This window comes from Saccopteryx bilineata, chromosome 4, assembly GCF_036850765.1.
Source record: "Saccopteryx bilineata isolate mSacBil1 chromosome 4, mSacBil1_pri_phased_curated, whole genome shotgun sequence".
Lineage (NCBI taxonomy): Eukaryota > Metazoa > Chordata > Mammalia > Chiroptera > Emballonuridae > Saccopteryx > Saccopteryx bilineata.
The window spans coordinates 145386894-145405734 of record NC_089493.1 but is presented as its reverse complement, the minus strand read 5'-3'; the positions used below and the strand labels follow the sequence as shown (position 1 = coordinate 145405734).

Sequence of the window (18841 nt, the reverse complement as noted above, 5' to 3'; positions counted from 1 at the left end):
ACATGGTGGTATTTACAAACCATCAGAAAATAACTAACACCTATCCTCCTGAAATGATCCCAAAAAATTCAACAGGAGGGGAAAAACACCCATCTCATTTTATAAGGCTAGCATTATCCTAATTACAAAACCAAATAAAGGCACTTCAAAGAAAGAAAATTATAGACTAATATCCCTGATGAACATAGATGCTAAAACCCTCTATAAAATATTAGTAAACCAGATCCAGCAATACATTAAAAAAATCAGCCTGACCAGGTGGTAGTACAGTGGATGGAGCATCAGACTGGGACATGGAGGACCCAGGTTCAAGACCCCGAGGTTGCCAGCTTGAGTGTGGGCTCATCTTGTTTGAGCAAGGCTCACCAGCTTGAGCTGAAGGTCGCTGGCTTGAGCAAGGGGTCACTCCGTCTGCTGTAGCCCTCCGGACAGGGCACACATGAGAAAATAATCAGTGAACAACTAAGGTGCCACAACGAAGAGTTATTGCTTCTCATCTCTCTCCCTTCCTGTCTGTCTGTCCCTTTCTCTGTCTCTCTCTGTCTCTGTCATAAAAAGAAAGAAAAAGACATACATGATGATTAAGTGAGATTTATTCTGGGGATGCAAGGTTGGTTCAATATCCAGAAAGCAATTAGTATTGTTCACCACATAAACAAAATAAAGATTAGAGGATAAAAACCATATGATAATATCAAGAGATGCAGAGAAAGCATTTGATAAAATCCAACACCCATTTATGATCAAAAGTCTCAGCAAAGTGGAAACAGAGGAAACATACCTCAACATAATAAAGGCATACATGACAAACCTAAAGCCAACATCAAGCACAACAGAAACTACAAATGTTTTCATTAAGATCAGGAAGAAGATAGGGATGTATACTTTCACTGCTCTTATTCAATACAGTGCTGGAAGTCCTAGCCACAGTAATCAGACAAGAAGAAGACATAAAGGCATCCAAATTGGAAAGGAGGAAGTAAAATTGTCATTATTTGCAGATGACATGATATTGTAAATAGAAAACCCTAAACCCTAAAGACTGCACCAGAAAACTATTAGAGCTAATAAATGAATTAGGCAGTGTAGTAGGATATAAAATTAATATTCAAAAATCAATGCCATTTTTAAATACCAATAATGAACTATCAGAAAGGGAAATTAAAAAAACAATCACATTTACTATTGCAAAAAGTAAAGTACCTAGAAATAAATTTAACCAAGGATGTAAGACCTGTACTCAGAAAATTATAGGATACTGAAGAAAGAAATTGCAGAAGATACAAATAAGTGGAAGCATATACTGTGTCATGGATTAGAAGAATTAACATAATTAAAATGTCCATACTACCCAAAGCAATCTAGAGATCAATGAAATTCCTATTAAAATACCAATGGTATATTTCAGAGTTACAATAAATACTGCAAAAACTTATTTGGAACCACAAAATACCTTGAATAGCCTCAGCAATCTAGAGAAAGAACAAAGCTAGAGGAATCACATACTGGGTATCAAACTATACTACAAGGCTACAGTAATCAAAACAGCACGTTACTGTCATAAAAAGAGAAATATAGATCATTGGAACAGAATAGAAAGCTCAGAAATAAACCCAAACCTTTATAGTCAATAACGATTTGAAAAAGGTGACAAAAAAACATAAAATGGGGTCTATACAAGGTCAGGCATTGTATGTGTGTGTGAACATGTGCACAGGAAACAAGGCACCCTACCCTCAAACTACTAAGCAGTAGTCCAACCATCTTCCTGGAAGATCCATCTTCCATCTGATACATCCATTTAACATTATAGATAGTGGATGTATCAGAAGTTAAACTGGTAAAAACAGATGACTACACTTGATCTCAGCCAAAAAGCTGAGAAGCAATCTTTTAGCATTATGGATTCAAATGAAATCACTATGTCCATGTTTAGAAATTCATGCTAAGAAGTGATCAGACAAGTGAATAAAGATGTATGTGCAGTTAGTTCTAAAAGCCAGAAATGGACTAAACACTGGGGAATGATTGAGTAAAATGAAGTAGAGCCAGACATATGAAACATACACATCCACTTTTAAATGATCTATATAGGCCCCGGCCAGCTGACTCAGTGGATCAAGAGTTGGCCTGGGGTGCAGATGTCCTGGGTTCAGTCCTCCATCAAAGCACACGTGAGAAGTGACATCTGCTTCTCTTTCCCTCCGTCTTCCCTTTCACCCTCTCTTCCCCTCTTGCAGCCAGTGCCTTGGGTGGTCTGAGCATCAGCCTCAGGCACTGAGGATAGCTTGGTTGATTTGAGAGCATCAGCCCCATATGGGCCTGTAGGGTGGCCCATATGGGGCTGATGCTCTCAAATCAAGGTGCATGTGGGAGTCTGCCTCACTATTGTCCCTACTCTTACTTAAAAAAATAAAAAGTACTACATTTCTCTATGTATAAGAGGCTCCCATGTATAAGACACACACTAATTTGGGGGCCTGAAATTTGAAAAAAAAAAGTATTACATAAAGTTATTGAACTCAAGTTTTATTCATCATAAAATTCATATAACTCCTCATCACTGTCAAAACTCCCACCCATTAGCTTGTACTCATCTGTGTTTGATGACAAATCACTGTCTTCATATATTGCCTCTCGTCCTCAGTTCCATCTATGGCATTTGAAATATCACAACCACTGTATATAAGACACACCCAGTTTTTAGACCCCAAATTTTTTGGAAAAAGGTGTCTTACACATGGGGAAATATGGTAAATGATTTGTATATGTATATTTATTAACATAAAAGATGTTCAGGGCATATTAAATAAAAAAGCAGATTGTAAAACAGTATTAAATACACTCTTCAAATAAAATATGAATGTGTAGCCATATATAAAAGTCTAAAGATATCATAATTCTAGAAATGATAGATTTTTATATTATTTCTGTTTCATAATTATTCTACATGAAACATTTTTATATTTATATAACATTTATAAATTACTTTTATAATGTTAATACGGGAATAAAAAGCCATTCTCTTATTTTTACAAAATCAGGATAATATAAAGGGACAGTTGAAACAAAACAATATAAAGAATTCACTGAAACTTAAAGAAGGAATGTGTGAAACAAATTGAATATGTATTAGAATTTACATTAACTGTAACTATTTTTAAAATAAAACATTAACTATAGAAAACTGTGAATAAAGTCTTGCAATAGCAACCAAAATCAAACTCACTCCAATTGATCTGTCTGTTGTGGTTGTTCTGCTTTTTGGGTTATGAGAGGAAGCTGAGGCTGGCTGGACCCTGGCCTCCTGGTCTCCTGCTCTAGTGCCAAGGAAAACCAACAGCAGAAGGCCAGGAGAAATGGAAAAAGAGAATCCCGAATTCTGTCCGGCTCACCACGTCTGAGCTTCCAGATTCCAGCACAGCACACACACTTGTGGATGCTGCTCTGCATGGAATCACAACAGGAAAGCAGCTTCTCCGTCAGCAATATCTGATAGCTCAGAAGTAGCATGGCATTCTGTGCAACCAAGGGGGATGTTCAGACAAGTGGGAAAGGCTAACATGCTAACTTATGTAAATTAAACAAACGTAAATTTATATTACAATTTTAGACATGATTCGTGTTATTTTCTAATGTTTTACAAATACTAAAAGTTTCAATTACTTTATATTTTGTAGATGAAAAATAAGTAATAAACTATATGTAAATAGCCTTAAATATATTAGGAAGTTCTTGGTTTAGAAGAATTCTTTTGTAAGTCAAATAATTTCCCCCTAAATTCTTGTTCATTGTATGTTTTAGGGCGATGCTTGTTCTTTCAGGGGATAATGAGTACCACCAACTATGTTGTTCACTGAGATCACGTATTCACCTTTCACCTCCCAGGATGCAAATGCATTGGGGAAAGAGACCACATCTTATACTTTTCTAGACACGCAAGGCATAATATATGATAAATATTGAGTATGCCTTTCTAGGTCCACTAGTCTTGTTCTTTTTTTTTTATTTTTGTGATAGAGAGAGGAACAGTTAGGGACAGAGAGAAATGGAGGGAGAGAGATGAGGAGCACCAATTCTTCGTTGCAGCACCTTAGTTGTTCACTGATTGCTTTCTCATATGTGCCTTGATGGGGGTGTGGTGGAGGGGGGCTACAGCAGAGCGAGTGACCCCTTGCTCAAGCCAGCGACCTTTGGTCTCAAGCCAGCAACCACGGAGTCATGTCTATGATCCCACACTCAAGCCAGTGACCCCGTGGTCAAGCTGGATGAGCCCACACTCAAGCCAGAGACCTTGGGGTTTCAAACCTGGGTCTTCTGCATCCCAGTCTGATGCTCTATCCACTGTACCACCATCTGGTCAGGATCCAGTCTTATTCTTTCCTTCACTGCCCATACACACAATGTATTTGCTTCAGGAGAGGCTCCATAATTCCCCAAAACCCCTGTTACTTAACGCATCTGTAATTAGTGATGTCCAGTGGAATCGGCCCTAATCTCAAAATCTAAAGAAAAGAACCCTGTGACTGTACACATAATACATATCTTTGTTTTGCGAAAGGCCTCACAATGACCCCCGTGTCCTACTCCTGAAATGTTGGTCTATTTCCCTTTGTTCAATGCCAGAGTATATAATTTGTGCACAGCTTGTCAGAAACTTGAAAACTACTTTTAAGGTTAATAATCTTCTCCTATTCAATTTAAGTAATTGTAGTACCTTTATTTCAAGGATGCCAACTTGGACTGAACAGTGTTCATTTAAAATGTGTCTATAAGCTTGCAGAAGGCAATCTGGATTGCCACAGTGCCCACTTCTCCCCACTGTCTTGTCCCTAGCCTGCTTCTCTCCTCTACATCACCTGCTTAGCCTTTGAAGCATTTATTTCTGAATTACCTCTCTACTCTACTTTAATCTTTACTAATGAGTCCTCTTTTCCAATTTATACATAGTATAAAACCTTAAATGTCAGCTAGTAATTATGGAATCATTCCTATTACTGTCCTTTGAAATTCTCCAAATACATCTGCTCTACATGCAGGATTTCATTTATAACATTTTGTAGGACATCCAGTTTCATGCAAGTGGAGAAGGACTAGATAAACCACTCTCCATTTGCTTTTTAAATCCTAATCCATGGGAATTTGAAACAGAAACACATTGTTGGGCAGGAAAGCCAAGGAAATTTCTGCTTCAGTGATTTAAGTAAAGATAAGATGCTTTTCTCACAAATATTCTATGCTAATTTAACTACCACAAAACCATCTGCCTGTATTTCACGGACATTTAATAAAATTCATTTCTTTCTTCTAGTATAAAATGGACTAGAGACTGATGAGCACGAATGTTCTACAAAGCATCTGAGGTTTAGCCATTGAGTGAACTACCTTAAAAGCAGCTGGTTAATTTATTTGGTTCATCTTCCACATCCTATAATACTGAATTGTCATTATCACAATACTGAGAGCAGTTTAAGCTCAATGGGAGCTAAGTACATAGACAGAAAAATTGTTTCCAAAAATATCTATTTTTTTGTTGTTGTTGGAGAAAGTATGTTAGGGCTTTATTACCCATAAATCCACATTCTGGCAGTCAGCACTCTTGGTACTTATATTTCAACAGGAGCCCTCACATTTTCAGCAATATACTTTATTCTTCTATGTTTTGTGCTGATAAATCTATCTAGTAGTTTTCTACATTACAGAGTGGTAGGGATGCACATCCCAGACTCTCCCTTACATGTGGCGAGATTCCTACCGGCAGTAATAAAACTGCTGATTCTGGTCACATAACACCTGTCATTACCCCTCACCCACTCTTCCCTGATGGAGAAAAGGGAGTATGACTGGCCTCTTTTTAATCATCTTGTGATATTTCAAGTATACAAATCACTGGAATCCTTCAGGATTCCCGAACACCAGCAACATAGCTTGCTCTGAGGCAGACAAGAAGGTAGAGAAGCATGGGCTGAGGTGTAAGGTCCTGGGAAGGTCTTGGATACCAGGTACATTCCTACAGAAAGGACCAGGGGCTAAATGGAAACAAAGTCTCCACCTAAGATAAAATACTAGATTAGAGAAGATTCTGGAGCTCAAGACAATAGAGAAGCAAAGAAATAAAATCAAAATTAAGCAAATACAACACACCAAGTAAGACTTTTCTCCTTAAAAACAAAGGGAATGATGGGGAGGACTTAACACAGAGGGACTTACCAACCCAAGATTAGGAATGAAATTTTCAGTCAAGAAGGCAAGTGAACAAACATTAGTGAGCACAGAGAAGAGCCGGGACAGTGGCTGGCTGCTGACAGCAGATAGGGGCTTGAAGCTGCTGGAGGCAGGAGCAGCAGGAAGAAGAACTAGAGGACAGACAGTGCCTTTGTCTTGCTTCTGACTTGGGCTCCGTACCAAACTTTAAAACACACAGCTTTGTCAAACACCATCAAGAGATAACATAAAACATGTAGGAAGAAAAAGGGAATTTCCCAAATATATTCCTGCTTTAAATGCAGTGCTATTTTCTGAACAAGTTATAACCCTTCAAACTCCTTTCCTTTGAGGTAATTGAACATGTTGGCTTTCCGGAGCCCATTTGCTAGGCCACCTGCTTCCGCGTACTATTTGAGTAAACACAACTCCAAATCCACACAGGCTTCAGAAAACCCCATGAGTTAACTAGTCCTGAGAAAACTATGTAAACAGAATGATGTTTATAATTTTTAAAAAATTCTGTATCAATATAAGGAACAGACAATTTAGTGACCAAGAAATCTAAGCTATGGGTTCAATATGAACAAAGGAAGCTAAACACTAGCAGTACCACATAGGAGCAGTTTCCTTTATATTAAAAACTAGTGATGACAAATGGATATAAATCTATGTAGCTACTGTGCCCACCTATGTGGGTTTAGGAATCAACTGTAGCCAGCATGTGAGGTGAACCCCTATTTAACTAGCAATCTGCAATTTCTGCATATGCAAACTCATAATTGCAAGTGTAATTTCAGAAATAAATGGGGGGGCATTTTAAAACAATTTTACCACTAAAAAAAATAAATAAGTAACCTTCCATTATGGATTCCACACACTTAATAGGTGTGGTTATTCAAACATCCTGGGTCTGTTTTTCAGTTTGCAGCTGCCTGAGGCTACATTTTCCAGGCTGGGTTTAAAGTTGGACCCCTTCCATAGCAAAACAAACAAACAAACAAATAAAAGAAACACACATTTAAAAGTCATCCACTGGGTAATTAAACTTGAATTAATGTTCTATGAACAAATATCTCTAATTTTAATTTTACACGATCTCAATCATAGATAACTTTAAATGGTGCGCATAGATGTACAGGGAGATCTTCGCAGTGAGGATGTAAATAAAGAAAATACAAAATCACTGTCTTAAATAACAGGAAAAGTCACCTGAACACACAGATTTATGTATCTGAACAAGCACTTTACTCAATTAAAAGAAAAGCAAATGAGGGAAAGCCAAAGGTCAGGACCCCACAGAGGCCACATTGAATGAAACTGCTTCAGCTAGGGTACTGGCCTTTCTTTGGTGGCCTCTGTGGAAGCTGCAGGATTGATAGTCGGGGCAGAAGCACATCTGGGTAGTAAAATATACTCAGCCTCTTTTATGCACTTCAAAGTCTACGGTAAAGTCTCATTATGACTCCTATATAAGGCCTCTCTAAAAGAAAGAATAATTATTCCAGATTTATCCAAGTTTGTTGAATGGACTGTAGGCTATTCAGTAAGCAGCAATAATTTGTGCTCAAACTGACAATAACTATCAAGTGGACAGGCTTCTATGGTAATATTTAATTAAAAGCTGCCCCAAGCAAAGAATACAATCAGACAAATTACAAGGTAAATAAAAATGTTCAAAGTCACTAATAATTCAAAGAAGGTACAAAATAGAACAATGAACTATCTTTGAATACTAAATAGGCAAACAATGTGGTGAAACAAGTCCACTCACAAGCAGCTAGTATAAAAGTGCCATGTGTTCTAGAATGCAATTTTACTTAGCTGCATGTATCAAAAGCCTAGAAAGTAACCATAATCATTGACTCAATGCCCAAGCTAGGAATTGGTGCCAGAAAACCATTCAGAAGCACAGACAAAATTCATGGCCAAAGATTTCTAGCTTCCTTACAGCATGATTTATGATAATCAAATACTAATTACAAAGGTCCAATAATATAAGAATGGCTAAAAAATTAAACAGACCCACAGGATGCAATACTCTGTAACCATGAAAGAATACTTGAGCTAAGATTCCAATAATGTTGGGAATCTCATTTGATTTTACAATGTTAAAAAGAGATACAAAGACTTAACATTACTTTATACATTCCTTTATTATTGATTTTTATTATAAAAGGAATACCTGTTTACTACAAATATTCTTTGGCAGAAAATAAAAGCCAATGAAGGCCAGAAAGAACACTCTTTTTTTAAAAAATTGATTTTAGAAAGAGAGAGAGGGAGAGAGAGAAACATCAATTTGTTGTTCCACTTATTTATGCATTATTGGTTGATTCTTGTATGTGCCCTGACCAATGATCTTACCTGCAACCTTGATGTATGAGGACAATGCTCTAACCAACTGAGCCACCCTGCCAGTGCCCAGAAAGAACACTCTCACTAATGCCCAGATATTAATAAAATAACAATACTGTTAATAATTTGCTGTATAACCTTCCCTAAATATTGCCACATACATAATCATATCCCTAGCAAAAAATAAATAAAATCAGACTATACATATATTTTTGTAAAGTACTCAAAAGAAGCAATCTAGCTAATGCCGGGCATCTGAATTGTTCCAACTAAGAAAGAAAAGCAGATATTCAGGAACTGGCTCTCACAGCTAGGCCTTGGTGGTCGCCCAATGAATATAAACAATTTCACAGAACACCAGCATCAACAAGGCCTCATGATCATGAAGGAACAGGACAAAAACAACACTACTCCATAATCAAATCTGAATACAAACAAAAGATATATAAATGTTTCCCAAGCCACATGAATGACTAAACATCCCGCTAACCAGGCTAAACTATAAACTGTTGCTTCTTCACCAATTATGTCTTTAGCCTTGACTTAGCCTTTCTTCCTTCTAGATAAGATTTATTAAAATACCCAACGGTACATTTTTTTTGCTTCCTGACACCATTTAATCTAGAGCAAAGCCCTTTTTTTCTTAAACCCTCCCAACTCACTTTGTACCAGCACAAATCCTATAGTAACTTCTTCTTAGCACCTTTTCCCTCCCATCCTGTTCATATGTTCCTGGTGATCCTTGGCTGCAGGTCAAAACACATCTAATTCACTACTGTTGGACTTTAATTTGTTCTAATTTTCACTGTTACACACACATTAAAAGGAATATCAGCTGAAACTGAATTAGAATTGAAAGAAAACAAACAACATGGCAGGAAACCCAAAATGTTCAATGACAAAGGTCACCCTATGATCATACATACAATATGTACACACACATTTTTTTCTCAGAAGACCTGCTGTACTCATTCCGATTAATCATCTTATTATCTAATTTCCACCAACAGCATTCTACCTATTTGCTTTAAGAAATGTAATGCCATTCCTGAAATCTAGCTACTAAGTTTTTTGTTTGTTTTTTTTTTTCATTTTTCTGAAGCTGGAAACAGGTTGAGACAGTCAGACAGACTCCCGCATGCGCCCGACCGGGATCCACCCGGCACGCCCACCAGGGGCGATGCTCTGCCCACCAGGGGGCGATGCTCTGCCCATCCTGGGCGTTGCCATATTGTGACCAGAGCCACTCTAGCGCCTGAGGCAGAGGCCAAGGAGCCATCCCCAGCACCCAGGCCATCTTTGCTCCAATGAAGCCTCGGCTGCGGGAGGGGAAGAGAGAGACAGAGAGGAAAGCGCGGCGGAGGGGTGGAGAAGCAAATGGGCGCTTCTCCTATGTGCCTTGGCCGGGAATCGAACCCGGGTCCTCCGCATGCTAGGCCGACGCTCTACCGCTGAGCCAACCGGCCAGGGCTAGCTACTAAGTATTAACAGACCCAACATGGACTAACAGAATATTGTCTTCAAGAAGCCAAAGTTCCAGTGAAATGAATGTGATTTAGCTCGTATTGGGGACGCCAACTTACAATGTCTGCAACTGTGACTTTATATAGCACTATCGTAAAAAAAAAAGAAAGAAAAAGGAAAAATACCTTCCAAAGTTAGTTAGGAACAGTAGTCAAAAGACCAGTGTTAATGACAGTCAACAGGTATTAAAACAGCATAAGAAATTCTGAATGAGGCAATAATTCTTGCAGTCACTGGTTTTTCAAAAACACTTAACAATCACAGCATTCTCAACATGCAGAGCAAAATATTTTCAGCAGGAACAAAGGTAGTCTAATTGCTCTAGGAAGACAGCAGGTTTAACATCAGAATTCAGGGGGATGCTGCAATCCATATGGAGATAGTACATATGAAACAGTCAGTTGAACTCATTAAAGAAAAAATGCTTCTACTCTCAACAGGCTTTTGATGGACGTGAAACAAGCAGATCACTGAGAAAAATGAAGTTGCCATGGATCCATCTCAAATATTTTGGGAGTCCTACACATTGACATTAAAAAGTAATAAATATTTGAGACAAACAATTTTGAAAGCAATGGAGAACACCTGTTTTTGACATTAAAAATGATTTCTACTTTAAGTACTGATTTCTATTTTTAGCTCTAGTCAGTTCAGCATACACAAAAAAATCCACCCAAATATACTTTCTATTTTTATTTTTTTAGTGAGGGGATAAGGAGGGAGGGAAAGACAGGAAGACAAGAGAGATGAGAAGTATCAACTCATAGTTGCGGCAAAGTGTTCATTCATTGCTTTCTCTATGTTCCTGACTGGGGGGCTACAGCTGAGCCAGTGACCCAATATTCAAGCCAGTGACCTTGGGGCACAAGCTAGTGACCATGTGATCATGTTGATGATACCACGCTAAAGCAGGTGACCTCGGGGTTTTGAACCTGGATCCCAAGTCAGTGCTCTATCCACTGTGCCACCACCAGTGAGACCCAAATATACTATTTATTTTAATTATTTTTTATTTTTATTTTTTATTTGTTTATTTTCGAGAGAGAGAAAGGCAGGGAGAGAGAGAGACAGGAACACTGAGCTGCTCCTGTATGTGTCCTGACTGAGGAATTGAACCGTCTCTGGTACAAGGCTCCAACCAACATAGCTATCTGGTAGGGGATGAGTTTTTATTGAAAAAGAGAGAAGAAGAAAGAGGCAAAGGAGAAAGGGAAGCATTTGTTGTTTCAGTTGTGCAATTTTTTGGTTGCTTCCCGTGTGCCCTGACTGGGGATCAAACCCGCAACCTTGTTGCTTCAGGATGATGCTCTTAACTGACTGACCAACCAGCCAGAGCCCAAATATACTTTTATAATATAGTTATTTTACAACTTCGTTTTACATACATAAAAAATGATTATGAACACTGTATTTGTGTTTTACCAACTATAAATTGGTGGTTGTAAAGCCAGTAGGCACAGCCACCATCACAGCCGCCTGGCCCATGCAGGTTCCCATTGGATTCGGACAGACAGTAATGAAACAACGAAGAACTGGTGGGCCATTAGCTTTAATCCTAGCTTGCACCCAGCGGACAAGTAAAAACACACACTGGGCTCCAAAATCCACTCATTCAGTGCTCACAAAGCTACTGACTTATTCGAGTTTCCTAGAATCAAAGGTTTCTAGCTCACCACCCTTATTCACCTCTGTTCCCATCTCCTTCTCCCTGCACAAACTCTGCACAAACTGGCTTCTCCTTCAACACTCCACCATCTTGGCTGCTTCTTCTGGCCTCTTCCACGTGGTCTTTCTCTGCTCTCCTACAGCATGGGCTCCTCCTAGAACGTAATCACTCTTCTTCGAAACAATATGATCTCTCTTTCTTTTAAAACCTTTTGGCGCAAAAGCCCTCCCCCAACACATATTAACATAATCAGGGCCATCCCAAGCAATCACCTGGGCGACAGGCTTCCACGTGGGCAGCGCCACCTTTAACAAAGTGAGCATAATATATTTTATCTGCCCAACAGTGGTTTTTAATTAATTTTGGTATGTTTAAAGCATGAACTGAAATTCTGAGAATGGACTGTTGTAAGGTATCAAAAGTTACAGAATTAATATTAATATTTTAGGAAGCTTAAAGAACATTTTATTAATTTGGGCTAGGCTCAGAGAGATTTTGTAAGGGTGATTTCTATGCTTCTTTGATTAGCATCAAAACTAGGATGGCCGATGGCATTGTATTGTGAATGCAGAGGGGAAAAAAATTTGGATTCTCTGACCTCCTCTCATACCTGTAAGGAAGTGAGTGAATATCTAGTCAGGTGCAGGAAGAGAAAAGGTTAAATTAAACCTTTTCTTATATTGACGGGCCATTTATAGGCATTTTTCCCAATGGAAACTACCCCTCCCCTCCTGAAAGCAAGTAGTTAATGTATGTATTTCTGATCAAATGAATGGCAGGTGAACACTGAAAAATATAGGAATATTTTTTAATATTGTAGAGTGACATTTTTACTATTGTGTTACCTTGTAAGTTTTAATGTGTAGAAACATTATTTGTGGAACTTATAGACAGATGTTATGAACTTGCTAATGAATTGTGTCCCATCCCCCTCCTTCATCCTCTTCCCAAACTTGTGTAGGCTAAGACAAAGGTTGGGATGTCATGCTTTCTCCCCGCCCATGTATAATTAAGGATATATATAGCCAACCCCTAGAATATTAATGAGATACTTGATTTGGGACTGCTACCCCATGTAAGATATATGCAGCCAGCATATTTAATAAATTTCCTTCTTTAATAAAACTCTTCAAAACTTATCTGGACTTAGCGTTTCTACAAAAACCCATGGAATTGTGGATTGGGTACTTTACAACAGGACCACAGTCTATGGTAGAGCACCTAGTAGAAATTAAGGTATTTATTTACAATGGTTCACCATACAACCACTGGGACATAAAATTGATGGTTGCCTGTGGCGTAATGTGTGAGAAAAGTTTGTAAATAGAAGGCAGCCTAAGATCAACATCTGACCAACTGCAGAAATACCATCCTGGAAATCCACTAGACAATAAACCAAGAGGGATAATGATGTCAAATCCCTTTTGACCCCAAGAACCCCAGTTACAACCTGGCCAGAAGATAAGCAAATATATCATAAGGAAGCACCTCTATATTCCCATGATTAAGTGGTCACAATGGTTTACTGGGCTGTGTGAAGTTTAAAAAGATTTGCATTATTACAGAAAGCTGCTCTATTGAATCCTCTTCCAAAAAGGATTCAAAATGCAATTTGTTATTGCAAATCTCCATTGGTAACTAATAAAAACTAGAAGACTCTATCACCTCTATCCTTCAGGTACAATTTGCCACAAGCCCTCAGCCCTGAACAGTGAGATGTTTTCCTCACTTCATTCACACAGGTCTTTTCCTCATTTGCTGAGTGGCATTTTCCAGCTTACACAGCACCCTGTCCCTGCAGCCAGGCGCCTCACTCCATCCCACCACACCACCAGACGGCTGACTACCTCACTTCTAAAGATGAGCTCTGCGGCAAACAGCACTGTGACAATTTAATCATTTGTCAAATCGTATAGCCAGTTATTATGAAGTATATTTCACAGCTCAAAGGTAAAGGTCATAGGAAGCTAAAGTTTATCTCCTGACAGAGAAAGTTGAGCAATTAAAAAAAATCTTGACAAGATATGCTTAGCAGACTTATTTCTAAAATAATCTCACTGCTATGCTCATGTATTAGAATTCTTGCTGCGCAAGGTTACACTTAAAAAACGTCCATTGGTTCTCGTGTTTGAAAGCTCTCTCCAATGGCACTTTTATGAGATGTGCTTTTTGTTTCCTCCCCCTTTTTTCCCCCAACATGGAAACAAAACAGAATTAAGAAGAAGCTTTTTATATGCTCATGTGTCAGGCAAGGGAGTCCATAAAACTAGCTAAGGCATTCAGCCTCTAACAAGTTACCTTGAAAATCTAAAATAAAAGTTTATGCCAGACACAACTAGAGCCTCCTCTTCCTAGTCCCTGGTGGATAAGGAGTATCTCTAAAAACCTAACAAGCTGGAACCTTTAAAGGAAATACCAAGAAATGTGTCAAACTACAGTATCAGATTTTTTCTGCTACATTGCTGTTTTGCGGGGCTATACTGAAATGTATGTTCTAATTTTTTTAATGTTTTTAAGGAATCAAAAGTTTTAATAACGTCATAACAAGTAAAATATTAAGTTAGACATCTGTTTCAAGTATTCTTATGAAATAAAATCATGAATAGCTCACTGAGGGACTTCTACTTTTCCTATTTCACCTCTCTAGTCTCTGTGCCACTTTTGCCATTGTTTATAGAAGGTGGCATATAATTCCAAGATACATTTGACTTTCAGTGTAGAAAAGATCAGTGTTTTTGTTTGTTTGTTTGTGTTTTTACAGAGACAGAGACAGGGATAGACATGGACAAACAGACAGGAGTAGAGAGATGAGAAGCATCAATCATTAGTTTTTCATTGCACATTGCGACACCTTAGTTGTTCATTGATTGCTTTCTCATATGTGCCTTGACCACAGGCCTTCAGCAGACCCAGTAACCCCTTGCGCGAGCCAGCGACCTTGGGAACAAGCTGGCGAGCTTTGCTCAAACCAGATGAGCCCACGCTCAAGCTTGCAACCTTGGGGTCTTGAACCTGGGTCCTCTGCCTCCCAGTCCAATGCTCTATCCACTGCGCCACTGCCTGGTCAGGCGAAAAAAAAAATCAGTGGTTTTTTTTGTTTGTTTGTTTTTTGTTTTTTGTTGTTTTTTTTTTGTATTTTTCTGAAGTTGGAAAGGGGGAGGCAGTCAGACTCCCGCATGTGCCCGACCGGGATCCACTGGGCACGCCCACCAGGGGGCGATGCTCTGCCCATTTGGGGCGTCACTCTGTTGCAACCAGAGCCATTATAGCGCCTGAGGCAGAGGCCACAGAGCCACCCTCAGCACCCGGGCCAACTTTGCTCCAATGGAGCCTTGGCTGGGGGACGGGAAGAAAGACAGAGAGGAAGGAGAGGGGGAGGGGTGGAGAAGCAGATGGGTGCTTCTCCTGTGTGTCCTGGCTGGGAATCGAACCCAGGACTCCTGCACACCAGGCCGATGCTCTCCCACTGAGCCAACCGGCCAGGGCTAAGATCAGTGTTCTTAAGGGTTAAGAATGTTTTACTCCATGCTGCGCTTTCATCTGTCTAGTCTTTGCTCCAATTTTTTTGAAGAGTAAATTATTTCATAAAAGTAGGTCTTAACCTCTCAGTTACATGATATTTGTCTTTACTCTCTTTCCCTCCCATGGTCTGTTATTTGCTCTTAATGAAGAGGTCTTGATACATACAGTATATAATTATTGCAATGTTATCACTATTGCTAAGTGTTGGACTCTTCAAACTTGTTCTGCTTAGTTTATGGCAATAAATGAAAAAGTGCAGTTGGAATGGGGAATGTTTTATTTCGGCCAACCTAAATCTTTGCTTTTCTCATTTTTCAAAGGTTTAAAATACTGTAATTTTAGTTATATATATATAACAGCAGCCCCTCTTAAAAATTTGCTAACACTTCAAACTGAAAATAACCATTTTACAATACTACTCCTTTCTTAATTAAAAGCCTTTTTCTTAATTTTAAAACCAGATACATTGCTTAATGAAATTTGAAATATTTCCTAAAATATCTTCAATGAAATAAATCTACTTTAAAATCAATAAAACACACTAATGCCAATACTGTACAGCTTGAGTGACCTTTAAAAGTACACACACACACAAACACACACACACACACACACACAGAAGGAAGAACTTTCTCTAGAGCAGGGGTCTCAGACTCAACTCAGCATGTGGGCCGCAGAGCAAGATCACAGCCATTTGGCAGGCCGCACTAGGTCTACAAAAGGCAACTGTTATGCAACACTTTTCTGACTGCAGTTGAAAACAAAAAAAATTCAGTACAACAAGCACAATCGTACATGCAGTTTACTCAGTGTCACAAAACGACCAGAAACTGTAGTTCGCATCACAACTGCTGTTAACTAAGCTAATATCTAGCTAGGATGCTAGAGAAATGAAAAATACAAGTAGGCCCCTAGGCTTACTTAATTTTATCCAAAATATTTTGAACTTCGTGGATTAGTCTGCGGGCCGCACAAAATTGTTCGAAGGGCCGCGAGTTTGAGACCCCTGGTCTAGAGGCTTCTGCAAACAATACAACACTGCGCACACTTTGGAACTCTCCAGTTATTTAACTATATACAAAGAGGTCACTATAGTTTATTCCAGAGGTTCTCAAACTTTTTGAAGTTGGGGTTCATTTAAAATCCTACAAATAATTGTAGGTGCACTATATACAAATTTCTGAGAAATATGTTATAATAATTAAGTCAAATACTAAAGAAAAAATATAAAGTCCAAGCGTGCTTTTATGGTAATTAAATGAAATAAATACGACAAAATTAAATATATTCTAACATTAAAAAGCATTTTTATGCTACATTTTTTTTTCTTTTTCATTTTTCTGAAGCTGGAAACAGGGAGAGACAGTCAGACAGACTCCCGCATGCGCCCGACCGGGATCCACCCGGCACGCCCACCATGGGGCGACGCTCCGCCCACCAGGGGGCGATGCTCTGCCCATCCTGGGCGTCGCCATGTTGCGACCAGAGCCACTCTAGCGCCTGAGGCAGAGGCCACAGAGCCATCCCCAGCGCCCGGGCCATTTTTGCTCCAATGGAGCCTCGGCTGCGGGAGGGGAAGAGAGAGACAGAGAGGAAAGCGCGGCGGAGGGGTGGAGAAGCAAATGGGCGCTTCTCCTGTGTGCCCTGGCTGGGAATCGAACCCGGGTCCTCCGCACGCTAGGCCGACGCTCTACCGCTGAGCCAACCGGCCAGGGCTATGCTACATTTTTTGTTATGCTCTTTAGAATTTGTAAAAAAGAGGGGTTAAAAAATAAAATAAAATAAAAAGTTATCTTTTTATATATATAGATACATTCTTAGTAAGATTTAGTAAATTCCGCAGGTCCCCGTGCAAACGTGTTAAGTGTTTTCATTCCTGTGTTTCTGAGAAACATGAGCCTGATGTGTCCTAGCGATTTCTTCAATGTTTGGGCATATATCTGAAAGGCAAACTCTAATTTCCCTGTCAATACATTGAAGAGTTCCTCTCTTTTTACTCTGAGTTGTGTTGAGGGTAGAAAATCCTAATTCACATAAATAGGATGTTGAAAATTGTAGCAAAATGTTCAAAGCTTTTTTACATATTGCCACATATTCTTCTTTTATAGAAATCCAAAAGGCTTCAAGAGACAATTCCTTATGTTTAACCATCAATCCAAAACCCCCACCATACATATCAGCTTAGTTTTACACCAGAGGATAGAAGAAACTTGCCTCCAGCCTTTCCAGGGAACATGGGAGATAGTGTAAACAATCCAGCACCACAGCTTAACAGCCTCTTGCAACCTAATCAGGCAAGTGAGGTGGGGGGTTGGGCAGACCGTCAGCTTACAGCCAACTCCCCACACCTCTGTCCCCCCAAATTCTGAACTCCAAAAACCCTGTTGGTTTTTTGGTCCCCAACAGGCACATATTTCTCTGAAATACCATAGGCACACCTATGAAATCTTCTAGGGTGCACCAGTGCACCCTGGCACACACTTTGAGAACCACTGCTTTATTCAATAAACACTACTTTTTACTACTAACTAAATACATATTTACATAAAAAACTTTAATGTATCCAAATAAATCAGTCAATAGTTTGTATGTTTCAAGTCCTTGAATGGAGGACACATTTAAATACCAATGTTTCTTAAGCTTCTAACATTAGAAGAAATTATAATGGCTTTTTTAAAGAGAAAGGACTCAAAATCAAAATGCCCCAATAAGGATTTAGTTTGTCATCCCACAAGTAATTATAGCAAAATTAGTGGCTCTAAAACCTAAAAGGGGTACTGGTACAAGAACAGATGTACTGCTCAACAGAACTAAAAGAACATAAATTTATGATTAACTGATTTTGATAAAGGGGCCAAAACAATGGTCAAAAATCAGCCTAGGACAACTGGACATCTCTGCAAAAAGATAAATTTGGACCCCTACCATACACCATGCACAAAAATTAAAGTGGATTCTAAGGCTAAATTTAAGAATAAAATTCTTAGAAGAAAACAGGCATAAATCTTCATGACCTTGGATTAGGCAATGATTTCTTAAATATAACATCAAAAGCACAAGTGTCAAAAAAAAAAGAAAAATGGAATTTCATCAAAATTAAAAACTTTTGCACTTCAAATAACACATCAGTCAAGTGAAAAGACAACACACAGGTTGTGAGAAAATATTTGCAAGTCATAGATTGAAAAGGAACATGTATCCAGAATATGTACAGAAAATATTCAACTGTATAATAAAAAGACAAATAGCTCAATCAAAAATCGGCAAAAGATTCAAATAGACATTTCTCCAAAGATATGCAAATGGTCAATAAGCACATGAAAAGATGCTTAACATCATCAGTCATTAGAAAAATGGAAATCAAAACAACAATAACATACCATTTCATATCCAACAGATGACTCAAGTCCAGGGGTAGTCAACCTTTTTATACCTACTGCCCACTTCTGTATCTCTGTCAGTAGTAAAATTTTCTAACCACCCACTAGTTCCATAGTAATGCTGATTTATAAAGTAGGGAAGTAACTTTACTTTATAAAATTTATAAAACAGTTACAGCAAGTTAAA

General features: G+C 38.7%; 1 protein-coding gene and 1 pseudogene across 1 annotated transcript in view; both read right to left on the bottom strand.

Moving 5' to 3' along the window:
• Window positions 1-18841, bottom strand: part of VPS41 (VPS41 subunit of HOPS complex) — a 281951-nt gene that overhangs the window by 139244 nt on the left and 123866 nt on the right. The window lies entirely within an intron of this gene.
• On the bottom strand, window positions 1666-1890 carry LOC136336796 (U2 spliceosomal RNA; annotated as a pseudogene).